The sequence below is a fragment of the Mycetomoellerius zeteki genome, unplaced genomic scaffold (assembly GCF_001594055.1).
Source record: "Mycetomoellerius zeteki isolate Tzet28-1 unplaced genomic scaffold, Tzet1.0 scaffold415, whole genome shotgun sequence".
Taxonomy (NCBI): Eukaryota; Metazoa; Arthropoda; class Insecta; order Hymenoptera; family Formicidae; genus Mycetomoellerius; species Mycetomoellerius zeteki.
Genome location: NW_017257409.1, coordinates 2,281,163 through 2,305,188, shown reverse-complemented (window position 1 = coordinate 2,305,188; position 24,026 = coordinate 2,281,163). Strand labels below are relative to the sequence as shown.

At 30.8% G+C, this 24,026-nt stretch overlaps 1 long non-coding RNA gene across 1 annotated transcript; it reads left to right on the top strand.

Moving 5' to 3' along the window:
• The first annotated feature begins 13,082 nt into the window (after positions 1–13,082).
• On the top strand, positions 13,083–14,600 carry LOC108726383 (uncharacterized). Its single transcript, XR_001936795.1, has 3 exons — positions 13,083–13,180; positions 13,562–13,771; positions 14,459–14,600. It is a non-coding gene; the product is annotated as an uncharacterized lncRNA (long non-coding RNA).
• The last annotated feature ends 9,426 nt before the right edge of the window (positions 14,601–24,026 follow it).

Here is a 24,026-nt window from a genome sequence, read left to right as displayed (position 1 = left end):
CCTCCGAGACACGAAGCCAGCGCCACGCGGCTTCGGATACACCACAACGGGGTCTGGGAGGTCGCGGAGAGAATTACGGACCACGCTATAGGAGTTCGAGGAGTGTGTTGCCGTTTTACTTGCACCGTACCGGCGTGGCGTGTCTGCTACGATGCGTAGGTGTTGTTGCCGCACTCCCGACGGAGGTGTTGTTACGCTGCTCCCACCCGACGAGGCGTCGACGCGTCATAGCGAAGCACGTCTCTTTGTCTGTTGAGTGTCCTCTAATCTCCGGCTTTCATTATTGAGCAAATTGTTATTGCCATGTGCAACACGGTATGGCACGCGATATCTTTTTATCGTTCAGTTTTGTAAGAATTTCTCTGATTTTTCCTATTTTCCTCAAGCATCTTTATTATTCTCTCTTGATCTTTCCCATCCATTAGGTCATTAGGGGTTACTATCGATAAAAGGCTTATTGCTTTGTTTTATGGATTTTATTGGTCAAGCAGATCGTTTCTTTTTTCTTAATTCTTTTGTCTTTAATGTTTAATTTAGTTATTGTAATTTATAATAAATGAGTATTGCGCTTAAATTGTAACTTACAGTGATTTATGATTGTCATCTATTATACATTATTTTGATCTTGTTACGTATTCTACGTATTCATCTACGTGTATAAGAAGGCATAACTAGTCTTCGTTGAATTGCTCTTATTTATTTTCTGTAGGTTCCATATTAATCATATAATTACGTAAAGCACGTAATTATTAGTTAGAAATATGATCTAAATTTTCAGTTATAAAAAATTATAACTATATATCATTCGATTCATTAATTTAAAATATGTTAGTCAAAATGTTTTTTTTTTAATATCTTGAAAATATTTAAAGTTTATATAAGTCTGTTGAGTTAAAAACCCGCACTATTTTCTTATCACGTACAATTATATAAGTATCGATATCACCTTGGAATCCAATAACGTCAGTCAACGATTCTGTTATCGGTTAGCGCAACGATGTATTAAAAATCGCTTCGGTTCCTCATTCATATCCTTCATATTCTCGTATTCGCTCTTGTCAGAGTCGTTTTTGTACCAAGACCCAATTACAAATAATTTTTAATACCACTTAGTCTCACGAATTTTACGAGGTACCTTCTTGGATACTTGATATAACTTTAGCTCGATCGACCGGATTCTTCCAACGGGAATGGTCTCGCCGGAATCAAGTCGGATGTGCGCAAAACTGTGCGACGGCGTGTCACAGGGAGAAAGAGCGTGATTGCATTGTCGATCTATAGCAACGTGGAGGAAGTGTGACGAGCTCTTTATAAGGAATAAACCGCTTTTCACTGGCAAATGTCAGTCTTCTAGTTTCCAGAGTTCTCACTGAGCATGAGGGGTAATTTTATACCGAGATATCACGTTTGTCTGGTTCGTGTAGATGCACGCATGTGCGTAAAGAGAGTACGCAGACGCCACAGGACCCTTCTCCGAAATGAAGGGAGAGGGCTGAACTGCATACCGCGAGGACAGTAAGGGAAAGGGTGATGAAGAATAAGAGATCAATATATGGCGAGTTCACGAGGTGATTAACCTCTCGTACCTATGGTCTATTTATCGAATGTTCTCTTTTGTTATTTTAAAATTTAAGAAGAAATTGTTTTATATTTAAAATCAACTTTATCTTTTATATAAACAAAAAATCTGAAAAATTTTGAAAATGGTACAGGTATATAAATTGAATATAAAAAATGGAGTACTTATTCCTTTTAAGTTTTAAGAATATAAATACATATCGATATTTTGTTTATTGAATGCTTTTAAATAGACATGGATAAATGTTATCCAGGACATGATCCTAAATAACATTCAAGAGGTTTTAACCGTCGATCGGACACCTTGCGTAATGCTAATGTCGGCAATACTGTAACTTTCAAGTCTTGAAACGCGCGCCGAAATAATTTTTTGATCTTGAAACGCTAATTCTATTAAATTACCACAGTAATATCACGAGTTAAAATTGACTAGCAATTTTAACAATTTTTTGATGCTTTTTCGCATCTTCGAAACGATCTTAATTATGCTGAGTGATATATTAAAATCTGTAAATAATTAATTCTTATTGCGAAAAATATTACCTCGGCCGAGAGTCGAACCCTTGAAAAATCCTCGAAAAATCATTTCGGCGCGGTTTCAAAAAGGACTACATACGTAGTATATAAATTCACACAGAATCATAGAAGCATTTAAGATCCAGCTAGACCGTTTAAAGCTTTGATTTCTATAGTTTGTGTTATCATATACGGTCCTATAATATATTATATTGAATATTACATATATAACGTTTGCGTCAGCTTTGCCTTAGTTGGCTGAATCGATTCCCGGTCTCACACACACATGAATACGTTACAATCTTACCGATTATCATCGAGCGAATAGACGCATTTCCATACTTTAGCGCTCCATAACTTGGACCCTAGGCATTTTTGGACTTTGTGCCCATTAAGACATTTGTTCAGGGGACAGTAAGGAGGACAACATACTAAATTTTCAGACAATTTCACCGAGAGCCAAAACTCATAAGGTTGATGCGGGATTCTTTGAAAAGAATTAGTTTGAGTGCTTTATAGTTCTAATTTTAAACCAATAGCGTTAACTCTTTAAATAATAGAACATATTTCATTAATATGACCATGAATTTAGTACTATAGTTTAACAATAAGAAAATTTTGTAATCTCCTAATTTTTAATATATGGTTTTTTAATTGACAGCCCTCCCCCGCGCATATTATAAAAAGTTGCAATTTAGATCTAATTATTTGCCACAGATAAATCGCACAAGTAATGCAAAAAGCAGTAAATTAAATCTAATGTTAATTTGATTGGATCGTTGTAATATACTTACATTATAATGTAATTGCATTTTGAATACATCATTGTGTGTACAAATAAGTTATTTAAATAATTTATTTATATGTGTGATAATATATTCAAAATTAATATTTTTTTAGTATTTAAGGGACATAGTTATATTATATACCTACGTATATGAGAGAGAGAGAGAGAGAGAGGGGCGGGGGGGATCTTTATACATCACCTTCTTTCTAAAAATCATTATTTAAAAACTGTAACAACCGTTCCTCTGTCACCCCTATTTGTCATTTATGCTGTGCGACTCAGTTGCGTTCAAAAATTATGTGCATAATCGTTATGCCAGAATGTGAAATGGATGACTGTCAATAGTCGAAATAATAAATGCGCGTATTGATACTGCCTATTCTTACATGATTGCTCGAGATATTTAGATTACGTATTCGCGACACAGCGGACGAGCTGTGACTCAACAACAAACGCGATGACTTTGTTATTTAACAGTGGGACGTTAAATATGCAAGTAAACATTTTATAAATAAGTAATTGGAACTTACTTGATTTATAAAAACGAAAAAATTGATTTGATTGATAAATCAATAATTATCAAATGCTCATGTTTCGATTTATCGGTAATATATTACAATTTTATAATAAGTAATGTCTTTCTACTGAACTGCAGTGACACACCCTTGCTCGTAATATAGTTTTTCCACAGCTGTTTTGCATTCTAAGTATAAATTTATTTCTTAATTATACGAGATGGAAACAGTGAGACTCATGTCTTTGACTAATACGTATCTTAAAAGTTTATTGATTAATGTCATTACTCTGCTTCTATACACTTTTATTTAATGATTCAAAATGTGGACACTTTTCAAAAAGATAAGTCGCTACATGAAAAATTTTAGAATGAATAATTAATTGCATATCAAAATGCATAATAAGAAACAGTATATGCGTCTGGCAGTCTAACGTTTCGGTCAGTCTATAAACACGGCGATCGTTGCGGAGGATGCGGTCGAAAACTGATCGCGTCTCGTCTCGAAATCCGAAAAGCCGCGCGCGCTTAATCTCCAGCTGCATACGCGCGTTTATCTGCTGTCTTACGTAAGGTATTTGTGCCGTACAAAGAGTCACCTTTGCCGATCGCAAAACAAATTGTTAATCATCGAAATACGGCGTATCTCGCGCCGTTACGTAAATGGTTTACACACAGCCGACGAGGCGCGCCGCAACCACACGTCGTTGTCGTACCTGCTCCTTTTGGCGGAGGAGGTGCTCTGTGAATTTTGTAATGCAACTTCTATCGTCGTTTGATGTAGTTTTCATTGAAATCATACAATATGATCTCTCTCGAGTCTACGTTTTTTTCTCTCCCTCGTTAATGTTTTAATCTCACTCTCGCAACGTTTATGTTAATATTTTAACTTTTTACTCTTAGATATAGAAGACGTAACGAACAAAAATAACCGTATGATTATGTTATCGACGTTTATTTAATCAAGCTGTAACAAAAAGGAGAAAAAGAAGTACATATGGAAACGTCAATTAAATCAATTTTGAATCTACTTTATTAATATTGCAAATTTCTGCAATTCAAAATAAAATTTTGTACAATCTGTCCTAGTATTTTAAAATTAAAAAAATGTAGATCGCAATATTTTAAAAATTGCATAAATAGAAAATACTGTGTGATTTACTAATAATTGTTTATTCGAATTTCATGCAATATACAAAGCGTTACATTTTGCTGTTCTCTCCTGTTTTGAAAAATTTAGTTTCATGTTTTATTTTATGTGATATATTTTATATTATTTGCATCAAATTATGATCGACACTTTCAAAAGTAATAACGGTTGCCTCGGAAAGATCGTCGCATACTATATACTTAGTCGATCTATCTCGCATACATTATTAAACATCGTGTTTCGCAATTAGGCACCTTACTGAGTCGCGTGTTTATTAGAGCGTTGAGTAATGCTTAACGAGTTCAATACGATTGAAAAGCGCAAATACCGATTTGGATTCTTCCAATCAACCGGATACACACCACTAAAACGTCTTACGGGTACTTGCTGATTGCGCCATTTCGCAAAAATGCGGTTAGAACTGCTTCGAGAGAAGCTATGATTTTAGTTGCTTATGTAAGACTTTCTCCGTCGATTAATTTACAAAAAGCGGATTGATTGCTATTTAAAATGAGCGTTATTAATAAAAAATTTACGCTCTATAATACAAACAAAATGTATCGACTTTATGTTCGCTATTAATAATACACTCGATATTCAACCTATGCGTATTTTCACAATTCGTTATTCTTGATGATTTATTTAGATATTTTACTATAACATCCATTCGGAAAAATTAATAAATTTTATGTTCTTATTTTCTTGTTATACAGTCGACGCATTGTACGCTATTTTACGAAGGAAAATTCCCATTAATTTGTCTAAAATTACATATCACGTAACATGATTGTTATATAAACGTTTTGCGCTAAACGATGATTTCTCGACTCTCGTTATCAGCAGAACGAACCGTTCGAATAAGACGCGATCGTGATGCATCGAAACGTGCGTTTTGCACGCGCGAGTTTTGTACGCGTGCGGCAAAACATGACCCGATGATGAAGACGACTACGAAACGTAGTTGCGTAAACGGGACTTAACCGCGCAAGAACCAAGAGCGAGCGAACGAGGAGCGACGACGGTGCGGTCTCGCAAATCGGCGGGCGTCGCATAAAGCAACGCGGCATGACTAAAAATAAAGCGGGCTCTTGGTAAACAGTGAGCTGCTTTATGTAATGAATGAGCGTGAATCGCGCCCGTCGCGCGATACAGTGAAGAGCTATAACGTTGGCGATACGTTTGTCACGAGTCCGTATTTACTGTGGCGATGCGACTCGCCGCAATGAATGATCGAATTCCGAGCAGCGCGTGTTTAATTAGAAGTAAGTATGGACGGGTTTTCCTCTTACGCGACAATTGCGAGAAATAACTAATCAAATTCCAGCATCTTTATATATCGAATGTTCCATACGTCGATTCTTTTGATTCGTGCTAAAATGCATGTGATTAAATCATTTGTTATTTTAAGTATATGATATGAAAAGCTTGTACCGTAGAATAGTAGACTTAAAATTATTGAATCTCATTGTGAATATATGATGAAAAGTTTTGAAGTGTTTCTCGAAGTGTTTCGAACATTATTCAAAATCAAAAAGATTTTTAAAAGTTTTGAATAGTTTGAAAATCTCAAATACATTGAAAATTTTAAAAAGCCATGAATTAGTATTGAAAGTTTTAAAAATCTTGAATATTGTAAAAATATACCTTTGCTTTCATAACATTTTATGTTATTATGTTTTAAACCATTTTATTTTATACAGTTAGAACAATTTTTTATCCATAAGAATTTTAAATGTTTAAAATATTTTTAAGGCAAGAGAGATATTTTATACACACTTAAAATTTTTAACAGTTTTAAGATATTTAACATTTTTAAGATCTTTCTTTTAATTTTTAATTTGGTATCATATCCAAAGTCCAAGTAGGTTTTCATATCATTCAATTGTTTAAAATACTTCAACAAAAGGATGATTTATATATTGGTAATAATAGTAAACTAATATTGTAATATATTAGTAGTTATGAAGTATTCTGTATAAATTATAAAATTTTTTTGCAATATCTGTTAATTTACAAAATAGAAATAAATAAATTGATTTTAAATTTAAATTTTGAGATTTTAAAGTTAAATTTTGTGGCAAAATGTTGTATGATAATTTTAAAATTTATGTCTGTACTCTTTTTTATTCTATAATATCATAACTATTTCAATTTTATAATAATCGTATACGGTATAGCGATACTTATGCACACTTATGTTGAATATTTCACAAACATAATCTTTCAGAGTAGATCGTGAGTTGTAAGAATTTATATTTGGTATCACGCGCAAAAGGTGAGTTTAGACTAGGCACCAACAGTTAAATACAGTTTTAGATATTGTTATCATATTAATGTGTGTCGACTGAGCTTTCTGTGAAATAAAACTCACAGCTTGTTGTGATGTAACGACGGTTACGTATTGAAATGTTCAGGAGCGTAATGTTTCACGGAAGTTCGGTCGTGCGAAAGCTCGTGATTTATGCCAGCATCAAAATTGACTCGATATGTCATCACCCTTCTTATGAGATTGTGTGTTTGTAAAGAATAATTTATTGGCTTCTCTAAATATTTCTTCTCTACAATAAGGCCCATTGGACGATATATAGTTTTAAATTCTCTGTAAAAAACATATTTTAATAAATTTATTTCTTAAATAAACTGATAGATTTAATCCCTTAAGGTACATATGTGAGTGTTTCTAGATATCTGTTGTATTTCACACATTTTAATGACGTCTTTCTTATTGACATCATTAAAGAAATATTATTAAGACGTCATTTGACGTCTTGCTACTTAGGTAATTAAAATTACAATGAATTTATTTATTTAAGTTCAGTAGAAATTAATTTAATATTTTAATTAAAATAAATTTGTTTTCAATTTTATAAATCAATTTTAAGCTTTTTTTTGCTATCTAAGAGATTGTATGACCTTTAAGTGAAAAAAGGCAATTTCCAGTAAAATATTTACTGTTGTCAATTGAGAATTAAAGATACACACGAAAATTTTTTATTAACGTAATCTTTAAAGATTTTGTAAGAAAATGACTCATAAAAAATTGCAAAAAGGTGATTTTATTAAGAGTTATAAATCTGGAGACAACGGTAGTGTCTCGGCGCTAAGCCAATATCTAAAACATGTTTGTACGAATTTCACTATGAGTAGGGGAGACCGGGGTCAGTAAACTATAGGGGTAAGTAGAATAATCGAGACTACGTTATAAACAAATCGCGCGAGACACGTGTAAATTCGTCTGAGCACGCAGCAGCGACTGCCACTCAGCCTGCTGTAACATTTCGTTGTTAACACATCTATGATAGAAGTTACGCTACAATTTTAAAAAATAATTAAAGAAACGTCAAATTTGTACGATACCTCACAACCAGAAATCAACAAGTTATTCCTTAAATATATACTTACCTTAAAAATATTTATAAATTAAGTTCCACAAAAGTTCCAACAACTTTTATCTAAGATTAAAATTATAAATAAAATTATCATAATTTTTCAAAAAATTGATTTTTTGTTGCTATTTTCAAACAAAAACTTTTTTTATTTATGTCAAAAATTTAATCGCTGAAATTACCATTTACGAAGAAAATACCAATGGAATTTTTTAAAAATCTTGTTTGGATTTTGCCAAATCGTGCAGTAAAAAAATAACTTTTAAAATTATTTGTAACTTTTGATAAAATTACTTCTTTTTAATTTTTTATGAGTCATTGTTTCACAAAATCTTTAAAGATAATGTTTGTAAAAAATTTGTTTATGAACCTTTAAATCTCAATAATATAAGAGTTTTATATTGGAAATGTCTTTCTCCATACTCTGTGCTACAAATGTAACTAAAATGTAGCATATAATGCTTTAATGACTTCGAAATGTCTATTTTGAACTGAAACGAAATTCATAAAGTCGAATATGTGTGAAGTGCAGATTTCGTTACGCAGTTAATTATCAGTGGTGTAAACCTATTTACGAGACAACACATTCACCTAACTATAAATATGTTATTCGCAGTTAGACAATATTTACTACAAGTATTTTGTTGCCGAAACCGAGAGCCAAGTATTTTCATATTTTCAACTACAGTTATACGTGCTGATGAAGGATTGAGTCACTTGAGGAATTGAATTACTTATTTGTACAATTAAAATCCTGCTAACTATTAACTATATTAAGGTCTTTTTAATATGTAATTGAGCGACTATTTGTAAAAATTGCAACAAATTTTTTATCTTTATCATAAATGAATAAGAATGAATAAAAACATAATGAATGTGTATTATAATGTACACTTGTCGAAATATACTTACGTACTTAGCAATGTTAGTAAAAGATAAAAATGCCGATAATTGGTAGAATAGACGAATATAATTATTTATATGTGTGTTTACAGGCAATCAATTGATTTATTTACATTTTAAATTAATTGCTGTTAATAATTTAATGTAAAAAAGTGTCAATAATAAAAAGTTAGTATTCTTCTGAAGTCTTGAATATAGCTGTAATTACAAAAAATTTGAGGTTTTGGAAATAATAATGTGATGTATTTTTATTTTATAAATAATTTTATATTAGAAATGCAAATTATATAATATCAATTTGGATTATTTCAACCAAAGAATGACTTTCCAAAGATTGAACTATTTACGTGATGGAATTTACTGACTTCCTGATAATCCATTATGAGTTTTATAAGATACTTCATGATAATGTAATAGTAATCATAGTAATGCATTTATTTATCAATAATAAGTTAAAATTAAGAAATGATGAATACAAATAAACGAAGGTCATATTTGATTAAAACGGATCTTATTGTTAGTAGCCAATAATATTTTTGCGTATTTTCTTATTATTAGGCACTAAAATTCGTTTTATCTGAATACGGCTTCCTTTACTTATTTGTGCAATTATTTATATTTCTATAGTAAAGTTATGACAGTATATTTTCGTAATATTTCTGTTTAATTATTCTTACAACTTAATGTTATACAAATGAAACGTTAAGTTGGATTATTATTTTGCAGAGTACTTTATTCTATTTGCCAAGTATTCTCCCAATTTGTCTTATGAATCTAGCGATTGTATTAAATGAACGAAGCTTTATACCACTTTATTAAATAAACGTTTACTTTATTAAAAGAACATTTGTTAACCAACATTATGCTAATTCAAATCAACATTTTTAAGACATTAGATAGATATTAAAAGGATTATATTTACAAGGGTCAAGAAGTGAGATAGTAATAAACACATTTCCTTAATTTCGTTTAATAGTTATAAGATTATATATTATATTACGTAAATGTGCGTTTAATAAAAAAATGTTTATTTATATTATATAATATTATAAAAAAATTTAATACAATATGTCGCTCTTTCGGATGACAAAATCTTATTTAATTCTCGATATTCTCTTGAGTGCTAGATGCTTACAGATTATTGTGATACTATTATAAAGATTCGTATCTAGAAATGGCTTATAATCGGATAGGATTATGATTCAACCTCACTGAAAAAAGAAGTGTTTAATTTTAAGATATTAAAATATTTTATTCTTGTCTCTATTTTTAAACACTTAAGGATATTTTAGTTGGATGTTTTAATCCAACTATCCGTTTGGATTTAAAACGCATAGTGTTTTAAATCCAAATACGTAGTGTTTTGTGTATTGAAAAAGTTTAAAATTAAAACATTTTTAAGTGTTTAAAACGTAGGGACAAGAATAAAACATATTACTTTTTACAGTGCTTTCGTGCCTTTATCTGTTGATAAACATTAGATATAAATATATCTAGTATAATGTTTCAATATATATATATATATATGCTTACCTAAAACAATAATTTCTCGTTTTCTATCTACTTTGTTGTTTTCCTTAATCTACTTTAGATTCGTTACTGCAACGAAAATTGTTGACATTATATTTTTGCAAGTTTGCACGATAACTTTTATATTTTCGCAAGATAAATAATATAATTGTAAACAATTTTATTTCGAGTATTTTATATCTTTATCAAAGTTGCATTTTTAATAACAAAAACAACCTTGTTGGCAGTAGAGCGATATTCGAGTCACTTTACAATTTCATAAGAAAAAAGCGATTGCATAATTCTGCTAATAAAATAAAAAATTCTTGAGCCACAAATGTTGAAAGGAACAGTTCTTTCATAAGAAACTTTTTTATCCATCTACAATATAAGTAAGACTGAATACGATATAATGTTTAATAAATAAATATTTATTAAATTAATGTAAACATTAAATTAATGTAAAAATTTAATGTAAAAAAATTTAATGTAGAAATAGTACTTATTTTTCAGAACAGCAGTTGATTATGCTATTCTACAAATTATTATTTTAAATTTATGAGATATATACAAATTTTCTCGATTTCTAGCTTTAACTTCTAATTTATTATAAAGCGAACAAGAAAATAAAACATTGTGATTTGCGTCATTGCAATTACATAAAAAGGACAAAGATATTAATTACGTAATTGTATTATATATCAAAGATTGTTAAATAGATTAAATTGAAAATCAGATTGATGATTAAAGTACGATTTCTTTCATTGTGTCTGTAAGTTCGAACACGGATTAAACACATTTGTATTGTGATCAACCACGTGCACTCGCACGTTCAAGACAGAGGTTTACATAATGTCGTTTCATGCACAAGCGTATGTAAAAGTAGGAGTAGAGACGCGACACAAGTATAAAAATTGTTGATCAACCTGACCTTTAAACTCAAATCGGAGCACAATTGATGTAATCACAAATTGCAATTAAATAAATCTTAATTTTATTCTTTTTTTAAAATTCCCTCTTTTTTACTATAATATATTTATATTTACTATGGAACACATTATATAATTTATTATAGAATATATTATATAATTTTTCATTGGCTTGTTTCATATTATTATACGTGTTTTATTATACGCTATCTACATCCGATATTTTCTTTATATTCAATACTGAGTAGTATCCAAATGCATATGTGTGTACGCGCGTATATACGGCGCGTTATGTCACTGGCCCGTGCGAGAACAACGAGCTTCTTGAGTATGAGGCTTGCCAAGATGACGCCCTGGTGTTTTATAGTTCTGAGAATAATGAGTGTTTAGCGCTTTTGCACGCTGTATTTAAGTGATATCGTTTAAACAAAGGAAGCTTACTCTATGTCTTTCTCACGATACGATCTGTCATAAGCGATATTTCACACATGTAGGATCACATAATTCGGGTCTGACCACGTGAGTTTTTTATTCTTTTACTCATACTTTCACGTTTTTTTCCATTGTTCTTGACCGATTATGTCTTTACATACTTGAGATTATAAGTAATTAAAAGTTATTTTAAACATCCCGTTCATTTATATTTGAGAAACAGTGTTTTCAGTACATATTGTATTAAATTTTAAACTACTTCTGACAAAAGAAAGAGATAATGGTATGTTCGTACAACAATATTTCAGTACACATTAAATATCTTATCATGCATGTTAATTACTTGCATTGATATCTATTAATTTATTGTTACAGAAATTCTTTCCTCATGAAAATGTGAAACATTGATTGTCGATATCGAAATTCGACAATCAATGTTTCACATTTTCATGAGGAAAGAATTTCTGTAACAATAAATTAATATCAATCATTCATTCTTCAATGCATCGAGTAAATGCAAATTACTGTCCGCGCATGATCGCCTAACACTGCTAGAAATACATTGGTTGTGGACAAAAGTAGCTTAGTCTGAGCATACTATGCATTGCAACCTATTTCTAGTTACTAAACGTGCTGCACTCGAGTTTCTGTTTACCACAAGAAATATTTTTGTAAAACGTCTAAAGGGCATTACTCTCTGAAGTTTGTATCTCTTTTGATAAATGTTTTTCAGTCGTAACTTTTGAGTAATAAGGAATTTAAAAGTATAAATAACTCTGATTTTTTTGGTAAAAAATATTATAAAAATAATTAATAATAGTTAATTTTTTAAATTTGAGATAAAATTATTGAAATGTATTCTATAGTGTGTGTCTAAAGAGAAAAAAGGAAGAAAAAGAGAAGAATGAAAGAGAAAGAGAGAGAGAGAGAAATATTATATATTAATAACATATATTGTACAGTACATATATAAAAAGTATAAATTTTGAATAACTTAAAAATATATAAAATATTAATATAACGATATTAAAAATAAAAAAAATCAAATATGTTAAAATGTCCAATTTTATAATTGAAATACTTAAAAGAATTCTAATATAAGTCTATAATGAATTTATTTATCTTTTGATTTTATGTGATAGATCAATGATAAATTTATTCATCTGTAATTTTTTATTTCTGTTTAGTTGAATGAGTCTTTGCTTGTCGTTATATTCATATGTTTAATTTTAAAAGGTATTTAAGGCAGACAATTATTTCAAATAAGAATGTCAATCAGAAATTATTTAAGTCGCTTCATCGGTGGACTAATAAGAAAGATAAAATGTCGTAAACATGTAGCATTCTTATTATCTAACGGGCGTGATATTCTAGGACGCGCACCGGTTGCAAATGCGATCATTTACAACGATAGACGTCAATGTTGCGAAGCCGTACCGTTTTGCCTGTGCGCCGTCGATTACGATGATTATATAAGTATGTACATGCTGATACCTATATTGACTTACAATAATTCTGTTTTTTTTCCTAATTGCTGAAGCACAAAATATTTCAAAACTTATTTTGCTTAATAAAAATTTAAAATCTTTAAACTGATAATATGTAATACTTTTCTTACAATTAATATAAATTAGATCAAACACTTGAATTTTGCTTGATGTTTAATTGTTGAAATGTTGAATTTATAGATGTTTAATTAAAATTTTATTAAAGCTCCGTGATTTTATTCTGGCAATATTAACTTATACAATGGAACAGCTTATTCACGTATAATAAGATTTTGTGTTATATTTTTTAAATATTTTTACGATATAACATCTAATGTTTAATTGAGAAATTATTTTCCTTTCTTCACAGAAATGCGTGGAGCAACTGATTATTTACTTGTCTTCGCGAGACGATGTAAAGAATAAAGTCGCGGCTGCTTGCACAACCATGCTGGCTAGATACTTATGCCTATCCTCGTAATAATGCAATTACGAAAATGGCGCGATTACGCCTCCTTAGGCGAGCGTGACTTACAACAGGGAGTATTGCCAGCAGGACACGATGCCAACATTTCTTTTCGTGAGTAACACTACGTTTTTTCGTGCGACACTAGAATAACCCGTTATTACAAAACCATGTATTTATCTTATTGAGAAAGATTTATTCAATCTTTCAGACAATGAAAATGAAATCTGTAGAATGACAGTACGAAAGATTGAAAGCGTGCAAGAAAAATGGTGTTAAACGGTTGGTGTTTGTGAAAACTTCGTATTAAATGTATAACATGAAATTGTATTATTTCGTTCACATATCTATTATAATTCTTATCTATTATAATAATTAAGATAATTTAATGTATTACTTTTTCAAGTTAATATATAATTTTTGTAATAATTTTAGCTCATAAATTAGAAATAAATGTCTTTATTTCAAATCAAATATGTTCAATTCAAACATGTATTACAAAAATTTTAATGCTGAATTTATAGTTTTAAATAAAGCGGAAATCTTTGTATTATGATATGTCTTTATTAATTATTCAAATTTATTATCAATATTATACAAATTTGGAAATCTAAATTGTTAAGAATTTGATTATTTGACTTACTAAAGGATTTAATTTCAATGCATACTTTAAATCAGACAAGAACTTATTCAAACAAGAAGTTATATATTATATCGTCTTTTTAGCATTGAACCATCGACATATTTAACTGCTTATTATAGAGCAGAGACATATTGTATTGTTGCATAATCATATTTCAGGTTTACGATAAAACCTCCAAGTGGGCCGTAGTGATCTCACTTTACAACCCAAATTTGCGCAACTCGAATGGAAATATGATTTTATGTAGCAGCTGAACTGTTTCCGAAGAAGATAAACGCCGAGAGTTGCATACAAAATATTCAAAATACAATCTAAAAATCGAGTATTTATTTAAATAATACATGTTATTAGTGAATTTTATTAACTTCATATTTAATCGTACATATACAGAACGATATTTGGTTAAGTATAAATAAATTATTAATGTTAATAATTCATGCGAATGCCATTTAATAAAACTAGTCACTCCTCATAAAAAGTAATTTTTAACATGTAATAATTAATAAAGTTTTTGCAAAAATCATCGATTTAATAAAAATAGCCTTTCTCTAGTTTGCAACAGTGTAATGTAACTTGTGTTTCTACTAACGTAATAACGTCCGTAATAATTCCATATGGTATGTGTGGTAATACATAATGTTTGTGCAAGTACCAATCATCAATTAGTCAGAGATGAAAATCTCTCTCGGAGAGATCAGTTTTCGACTGATATGTGATTGATCTTCACTGAAACGTCCTGTCTAATCGACAATCTACTTATATATCTACTCATATATAATTACTCATATATAATTAATTATATTTGATCATTATCTATATTTTACTTGCAAGTTTTCGTTTTCTATACATCATTTTTTATCGTACACTGCAGAGAAATTTGCGTTACCGTTATATTGCAATCATCTTATGATGCACAGCTGCAGTTATTGCAATTTTCTTTTATAGATCCATTTTCTCATACAGAGTTTTGATAGAATAAATATGCACATAGACATTCGCTGGTGATTTATACGAAACACGCTGTATCTACGTTTGCGTGGGCAAAGCGATTCGATTCAACGAGATGGAGCGTGTTGAAAATCAATTGGCATCGATCTTTCCCTCAGCATCTGTTGTTACATTTTAATACAACTGGTTGGTGTATCGTAAAAACATGATCACTCGTACGATTGCAAACTACTACACGATAGTGATACTTCTTCGAGTAGTTTCACATGGTTGACGAAATATGGTGATCTGCAAGCCGTATTTGGATTGTTCTATGGAACAAGAACTACTTTTCAATATTAATCGCTGATACAAATATATACTTAAAAAATTTATTAAATGTGTATTATAATTTTGTTAACATTATGTTTCAGTTATGTTAGTGAAAAATACATAAACTTCAATAATTTTGCAGTTAATTAATTTTTATTTGATCGTATCCTATATGTATTTTGCTACAAATTTATTATTTATAATTGGAAATTCTTCTTGGATTTTAATTGTTTAGTTTTATACGGTATTTTGTATTACCTCTCTCTACATTTAAACTTTATACTATATATGTGAAGTTTATAACGTATCTCTAACCGGATACGACTGGTCAGTAACATGTCGATAGACATGTCGAATAACTTACTCGACATGTCTATTTTACTACGGTGAATAACAGAACTGTGTCACGCAACTTCAACAAATTACCTGAAAAATATTCATATTTATATTTATATTGAGACACCAACGATCGCTTTCTGAAATCTTTTACGAAAGCCTGAAACGTTGCACATATTGTGTCATGATTTCTCGCAATTCTCGCCGAAGTGGGCCGCGAAATACGCTGCGAACCACGAAGCTTTGCACACACGAAGCTTAGCCACACTCGTTACATAAGCGGCTAAGCGATTACGTGTAAGTCCTGATATGTTTCTCCGAATTTTATGAGTCTCTCTCTGAATTATCTTCTCGTTGATTCTACAACGTCAACTCTAACACAATATATTTGTTGTATAATTTTTTATAAGTTAATACTCATAAACGTATCTCTTTTTACCATATCCATATCATATTTATCATGGCAACTTTATTTCTTGTGTCATTATATTTTATGATAAAAATTGAACAAAAACAACCAAATATATTTCATTACTGTTGCTCTTGCACTTATTGAAATTACACTTCAATTCAGCGCTGTCGATTTTGTAATTTGTAAGCCAAGGCAATTAGGGACTTACGTGGCTGCTGACTAACGCTAAACTTAATCGTTACATAATCGGTCGTTTAATATCTACGCAATGCGCTCGCGAGCGAACGTATGTAACATCAAGGTTGACTAAACTTGAGGTAACATCGAAAATCTTGCGTAAGTCATTCGCGCAAAAGTTCGCCCGAATTCATACCGATAACATCTGTGGCCACGCGTTATGCAGATGGTAATTAATCTTGACGGATTTGTTTATTTAGCATGATTTCTGCGAAGTCCATGCTATCAAGTTTCGCGATAGCGACTGATTAATTTAGAAAATTTATCATGTGAACATCGTCTAGGCAGAAATATTGACGGATAATTTGCGGTACATTGAGGAATTTAACATAAAATTGTAAATTTACAGTCTTATCCAGAAATATAGAAAAAATTATTTAAAAATGTTTTCTTCGTTTTTGATGTTTCAATCTTTGAATAGAGAAAAACAGAGAGTTTCTTAAAATAAGCAAAATGTAATTACTAGCTATGAAATATCATTACATAGCTAGTAGAAGCATTTACCTACCATTTATTTGTAGCGTTTTGCAAGTCATATAAAGACTTTTTCGACAAAAGTGTATTCTACAAATAGATGTACTTACTTTAAAAGGAAACAAAACTGGATGAAACATACAAAATGAATATTAAAATTTAGAACAAGTGAATGTAGAATTGTCATTAATATAGTGAACGCAGTTTTATTTTTTAACCAATTTGGAATCGATTTCTCAAGTGAAATATTGACATATCCCTAATAGTACAATTCATCGGCGTAACATTGGCCCAATATATTCCCAATGTATGCCAACGTTTAACCAATGTTTCGCCAATGAATTGTGCTGCTCGGAATGTTGTAGAATTATAAACCATAAAAGTTAAAATAAAAGTGAAAAGAAATACAAAAAATTTTTCATTAAAAAAAGATTGATTGGAAATTGTTTATAAAATATATTTGCAAATTTAATTCAGCAATTCAAACATAAGGATGCATTCATACGAAACGGAAGACTTCGACTATTGCTCTAGTAAACTCTAGTTTGTCGGGAAGCGAGATACGCCATTTAAAATTGTTTAAAAAATCAATTAACGTTTTAAATTTTGGAGATTATTGTAAAAATTTTATTCTAAGAAGTACATTTGAAAATTATGTTTTAAATATTGATTCGTAGAGATAAAAACTGATGTTTCGAATTATATTAAAAAACGATTAATATTAATTCATCTGCAACGCGATAATCGTGCATGATCATCGTGTGATTGTGCACGATCGGTAGGATGATAGGTTTGCAATACTAAGAAACATCAAGATAATAGCTTGTACGTGATAATACATTATTAGAGCATAATATTAATATATTATACAGTGTTTTGCTCTGCGGGCTGGCAGATTTCTCGGGCGATTGCTTCGTAATTGCGAAAACGGCGCGCGCTTGCTCCAGCGTATATCACCGGAGAACGGACGAAGGAACGAGCTAAATTGAATCGCATTACGTAAGTCCGCGGGATTAAAGAACCACGGGACAAATCCGTACGACTCGCCACGATTAAAACTATAGTAACATTCGTTGCAGTTCAACGTATACATTTCCCACGTTTCGAAACAAAATTTTTTTCACACCGTAACATGTATCTGTATTTCGCGATGCATTCCAATCTTCTGAAAAGTGTTGTAAATATATAAATATGTCACTGGCGTTAAAATTAACTATTCAAACTCACATTTATGCATAATTTTAATTGATCAAACTGATAAAAAGTAGAAATACAAATATAAGGAAGTACGGCTCGAATCTAAAATATACTGTACATTCTTACTCAACCATTTTCAAATCTATTCTTCAATTTATTTTATGATTTACAAGATTATCTTTCTTACAAAAAAAATTGATATAAACGTAAAAGAGATTATAAAATTTAATTGTGAAATTTGCTGTATGTAGGAAACAAATTTGTATATTTAACAAATTTTACATTTATTGAAAATAACTTGCATACAAATAATTTTGCAATCCTTGTATTTGTAAATAGAATTTGCTATTATGACACAGGATTAGCGTTAACAGCAAATTTTAAATACCAAAAGTGAAAAACGCCAAAAAAGAATAAATAAAACATAATTTTTTTATTTATATAAGAGATTGTACATCCATCAGATCTTGTGCAAGCAATCTAAAAATACGAAATCATCCAGGATATTCATATGTATCTTTTATATTGCAACTAATATTTTTATAACTGATAAATGTATTGCGTCGAACAAAGATGTTTTATTCATTAAAAAAAAATGTTATTGAAAAAAAATGTTAGCTCTTATTATTTATACGATACGAAATTTATCAGGAATTAAGAATCTAACAAAGTAGTATTATATTATTTCAGGTTTATCATTTTGTTAGAGATTGCGATCCATTACTTTATTATATTGTTCGATACAAATCAATAAAATCTGAATACAAGAATATTCTTAGCGATTTTAACCATGCAACGTCTGCCTGGTCACTCTTCGACAGCCTTCGAGCGTCCTTCCTTCGAACAAAGACTTGTTCCTCGATCGGTTGGCAAGCGAGAAAAGAAAAGAAAATGAAAGAAGGTACGTGCTGCGCATCCCATCGAGCTGCATAGCTGCATCCTGCTCAGATCTGACCTTGTCTGGGTGTTCACCCGACGTTCAGCTTACCCGCCCGGATCGCTCAGTGCTGGTCCGCCGCCGTGACTTCGAGGCCGAACCAGCGACGATTCGCCTGCTTATGTAATATGAAACAGGTCACGGCCAAACGCACAGCCGAAAAGAGCCTTTCTCCGCCTCGCCAACGTTGGGAATCGTCCGCGAACACAGACACGATCATATGAAATCGCGACGGTTGATCTCGATCACTTGCATTCCTACAACGATGAGCCGTGCGATTTCGATTCTGTGCCAAAATTCACTCATTGCCAGCATAACAAAAGGTTTTCGAAATAGTACATAATTAATGTGTATGTTAATTATACAATATTATTTTTAGTTATACATTAAATTTAAGAACTTTTAAAATAAAATATTAGACTTATATATATTAAAAATAATATTAAAAACTTTAAAAATGATCGAAAAAATGAAGAATTAATGCATATATATGCGTTTTTATTCGTATGTATCATTTATTTTATATACAATATTCATGAATATAAATGTAATATAAAAATTATTTTGCGTATCTATTATTAATTACTAAATTCACTTATTATTTAAGGAGAATAAGACTTATATAAATATTCTATAACTAGTTTTCTGCGTTTTCGATAGGCTAACGCAACCAAAAATTGACGGCTGCAACCAATTAAAAATGTTGTGCCATATTCGACCAATCTTTTTTTGTAGTGCACTATTTCGCTCTATTTATGTACGTGAAACATAAACAATCTTGTTATTTTTATTCTTGTTATTCATTTTCATTAATTTTTTTAACTGTTTTCGTTATTACTGACAGAAACGTATATTTAATGAATGTATAGACTGAGTAAATGTGAAATGTTCACAATGTGTTCGAGTTTGGATTCACGTGGGTTCACCAAATGACTATACAGATCAGTCCTCTCTCTGAGGAGATACATACACTTCAAACTGCATTAATTTTATGCATACGCATGTGGATTATATAAGAATCATTCGCGTTTGAGTAATCAACGATATCGTTGTGAACAGTCATCGATAAATAACGATAGCTTAGCTTATCGATAAAACATTCTATTCGTCTCGGATTAAAACGCGATTATTTTATCTTCATCCCCGTTTTTTCTGCGAAACGAAGAGCATCTCGTAGAAATAGATTTTTCTCGCGGACTGATAGTCATACGCTGTTGCATTTCCGGTGCAATTAGAAAAAAAAATTATACATGTTGATATTGCAAAATAACAGAAATATGCGGACGACATCAATATTATATTTTATATTCAATTGATTATGCGTTCAGAAAATTGCTTCCTTGTGCTTTGGACAAGCAAACTATATGTTGCGTATAAAAGTGCGCACAGAATGGAATGTGTCATGAAATCAGCATGTACAAAACTTATTTTTCTTTTTTTTGTTCTTGAAGGTTGATCAGACATAAAATGTGAAATTTACGAGAGCATATAATTTAATTCTCAGTCTGGCCGTGACGATAAAATTAGAGACGATCTGGAAGCGCATCGATCGACGCCGAAATTTCATGTTCTAACACGTGTGTCGTTGTCTCATTCTAATGAAAGAAGTATCGTAATATCCCCCAAGGGGAATATGGCATGTTGTTATTTTTTTTACTCCAAAGTAACGAAGAAGATTATGGGAAACCGCACGTTTCCTAAAACCACATCGTTAAATTAATTTGGCGTCTATCCAGGTTCTTGTAATGCTGCCTTTTGTATCAGTAGCTAATCTTAAGCTTAATTTTGTAATCTTCATAATTTTCTTTTTATAATGGGTTTTAATAAATTAATTTGCTGCGATTGGTAACTTACGTAACATTTTCGCAAAGTATAATTTATATTAATTGTGAAACTAAAATATACATTTGAACATTTCATAACATTACAATTACTTGCACAAAAGTTAATTATTTTTATTTAAAAAATAGTGATTTTAATTTTGCGATATTGCTAATAATTTAGAGAGACTTTCAATAAGAAAGAAAACGTGTTTTGTTGCTTAACATATTTGCGATCATATACTTAATTTTATAAATTGTAACAAATATAGCGCACTACCTCATCGTTTAACATTTCTAATTCGCGAAGTACTATCTCGATCGCTATTACTGCGACTATCGATCGTAGATGTGTTTAAATGAATAACGGTGGATTGAATCTATCGCTTACAAACTGTATCTCCCAATTTGTGACTTTTTCAGAGAAATCACTGCAAGTGAAACGATTGTACCTTTGTGTACGAGGCGCGGAATCGACGGGCGCGCAGTTACCCCGTATTTCATAACTGTTTCCAACACAGTGCCGAAGGTACGTAACCTTTCATGCGCGCGTTCCTATTGTAGAGCGTCGACGCTCGACATCGGTGACGAAATCGGCCGGCGCTGTGCATTACAGCTGCTTACATATGGTTAGCCGCGAGTCAGAGCGCGAATCGACCCGACCTCAGGCCTAGGCATCTCGCGATCGGTATTACGAAATCCACTGATTGTGAGATGCACTCCCTGTGAGAGCGGACATCTTTGTCTCGATGTTTCGCGCCTATCGAAAGTATCTAGCAAACGCTGAGAGGTACAGAATCTTTTGAATCTTTCAAAAGTTAACATACGCGAGCGATATTCTTTTTTTATCTGAATTTTATATATTTGTGTATGTGTGTGTGTGTGTGTGTGTTACAGTAAAAAATTAACTTTAAATAAGTAAATGTGTATACTTACTAATCAGTGTATACATTTACGTATAGTCAATATATACATTGACTACAGCAGACTGTAGCGTGTTGACTGTTACATATACGCACGCACGCACGCACGCACGCATACACACTTATTGGAATATCAATAGGAATTAATTAGACGTTCGTACAAGGTTTTTATTATTGATATAATAAAAACCTTATATTAAACTGTTCATGTTATTAACGAGTATAAAAACGTTGCGTAAATATCTTCATGTTATGCTAACATGAAATTTTCATTAAAGAAATTCTCATAATCATAACGCGAGAGAAGTGATGCGTTTGAGGTAATTAACACGTATCGAATAGGGAGTTTGCGAAGCGTTGCGCAAATTTAATTTGATTGTCGTAACATAGTTGTACTTATCGTTTTTGTTTCCACATTTTTCCCATCTACAGCTGAACAATTGTTTTAAAATGCACTTAAACAAACTTCGGAGTCACATGACATAAAATTAAGTTGCCGTCTCAACGTTAAGTATCAGTGAATCACTTTCCGCCCCCCGAACGGATGACCTCATTTGACTAACAAGTTTATGAGTCAACGACAATTTCTTATTTGCGAGCAGCTCGTCCGTTCTAGAAAATGTCATTTTCGATTAGAATCGTCAATTGTCAATGTAAATCTCTTCTCATAAATCTCTTTGTAATTGCATTGTAAAATAAATTTTGAATTAGGCTGCTGCATAGCGAGATGATGTTCTTTGTTACCTGCTTCTTCATTGCATAATGGCTCCCGAGGTTTCTGATAGCTAGCCAGTTTGTGTATCGCGATGCCTCTTGTGCTCTCGTATACCATTATGTAACGTCAATGCCCCACCGAACGTGTATTACCATATTACGAGATTCCTCCTCCTCTGTTACTCGTCGTACATGCTCTGCCCTCCTATTTCGTGTCTGTTTTAAGGTGTGTTTTATAACGCCTTGTTGAGAATGTCAGATGATTGCCTAATCCGCAGTACAATGGAGACGTACATAACTTCGATTTTTGTGATCAAGCTTGAAATGAAATTTGCAAGATATTGCTAAAATTCTCTAATAAATGTTTCTTAAATTCTATAGGACAGTTTTTTTTTAAATAAAATTATTAACTTTTCGTCTTTTTTAAAATAATTTTTCCAACTTAAGTTAAACTGAGATTATGTCTTACAAAGTTTTTAAGATTTAAAATATATACTTATATTTACAGTAACAATTCTGACAATGATTTCTATTTCCATGGATTTAAAATTACTCAACAATTTGTTGAGAATGATTTAATAGACTCTTTCGAAACATATTAATGCAATTAAAATAATTTACATGTAGTCTATACTGTATGAACTTTTCCAGAATTGATGATACGTAAACAAAATTTCTTAAAATTATAAATATCTTTAAATAAACTATAATAAAAAAAAATAAAAATTAGTTTATTTATTATTAATTTCCACGATTTCGTTATTCATAACCAAATTGACAGAATGCATATTTCTTATTATTTGTCTCCACAATTGTTTAATACTAACTATCTTACTAACAGATAACATTCAATTAAACTTCATTATACTTTTTATCTCATTTATTACATCTCTCTTCTACTTTATCTCTTTTTCTATTTCCAGCGTTCGAGCATCGCGAGACGTGTATCATTAACGCACCGACAGGCTGACAACATTCATGTTATTACTGCACGCTCTATATTTAATGGCGATTAATCGCGACAGACATATCTTCTATGCGCATAACGTTTCTTCACTTTTATTGACTTTCATAAGAAATCTTGGCTTTTAATTTAATGAAGAAATTGATCAATTTTTAAAACACGACATTTTAGCCATAGGATTAAATACATAAGTTATCTTATATTTTCAAAACCTTTAACTTTTGATGTAAATGTAATTTAAATTTATTTTTATATTATTTTCAATTAATTTATTATTGGAGTAATAATAGATAATAATTAGATAATAATTATCTAAAATTATTTTTTGTCGCATATTTTTTATTATATATAATGTGTAAAAGTATTATTTATAAAAAAACATCCAAGTATAACAGTAAATATTATTTATAAAAAGATTTCTTTAAAAAAAAAATGATATTAGAAACACGTAT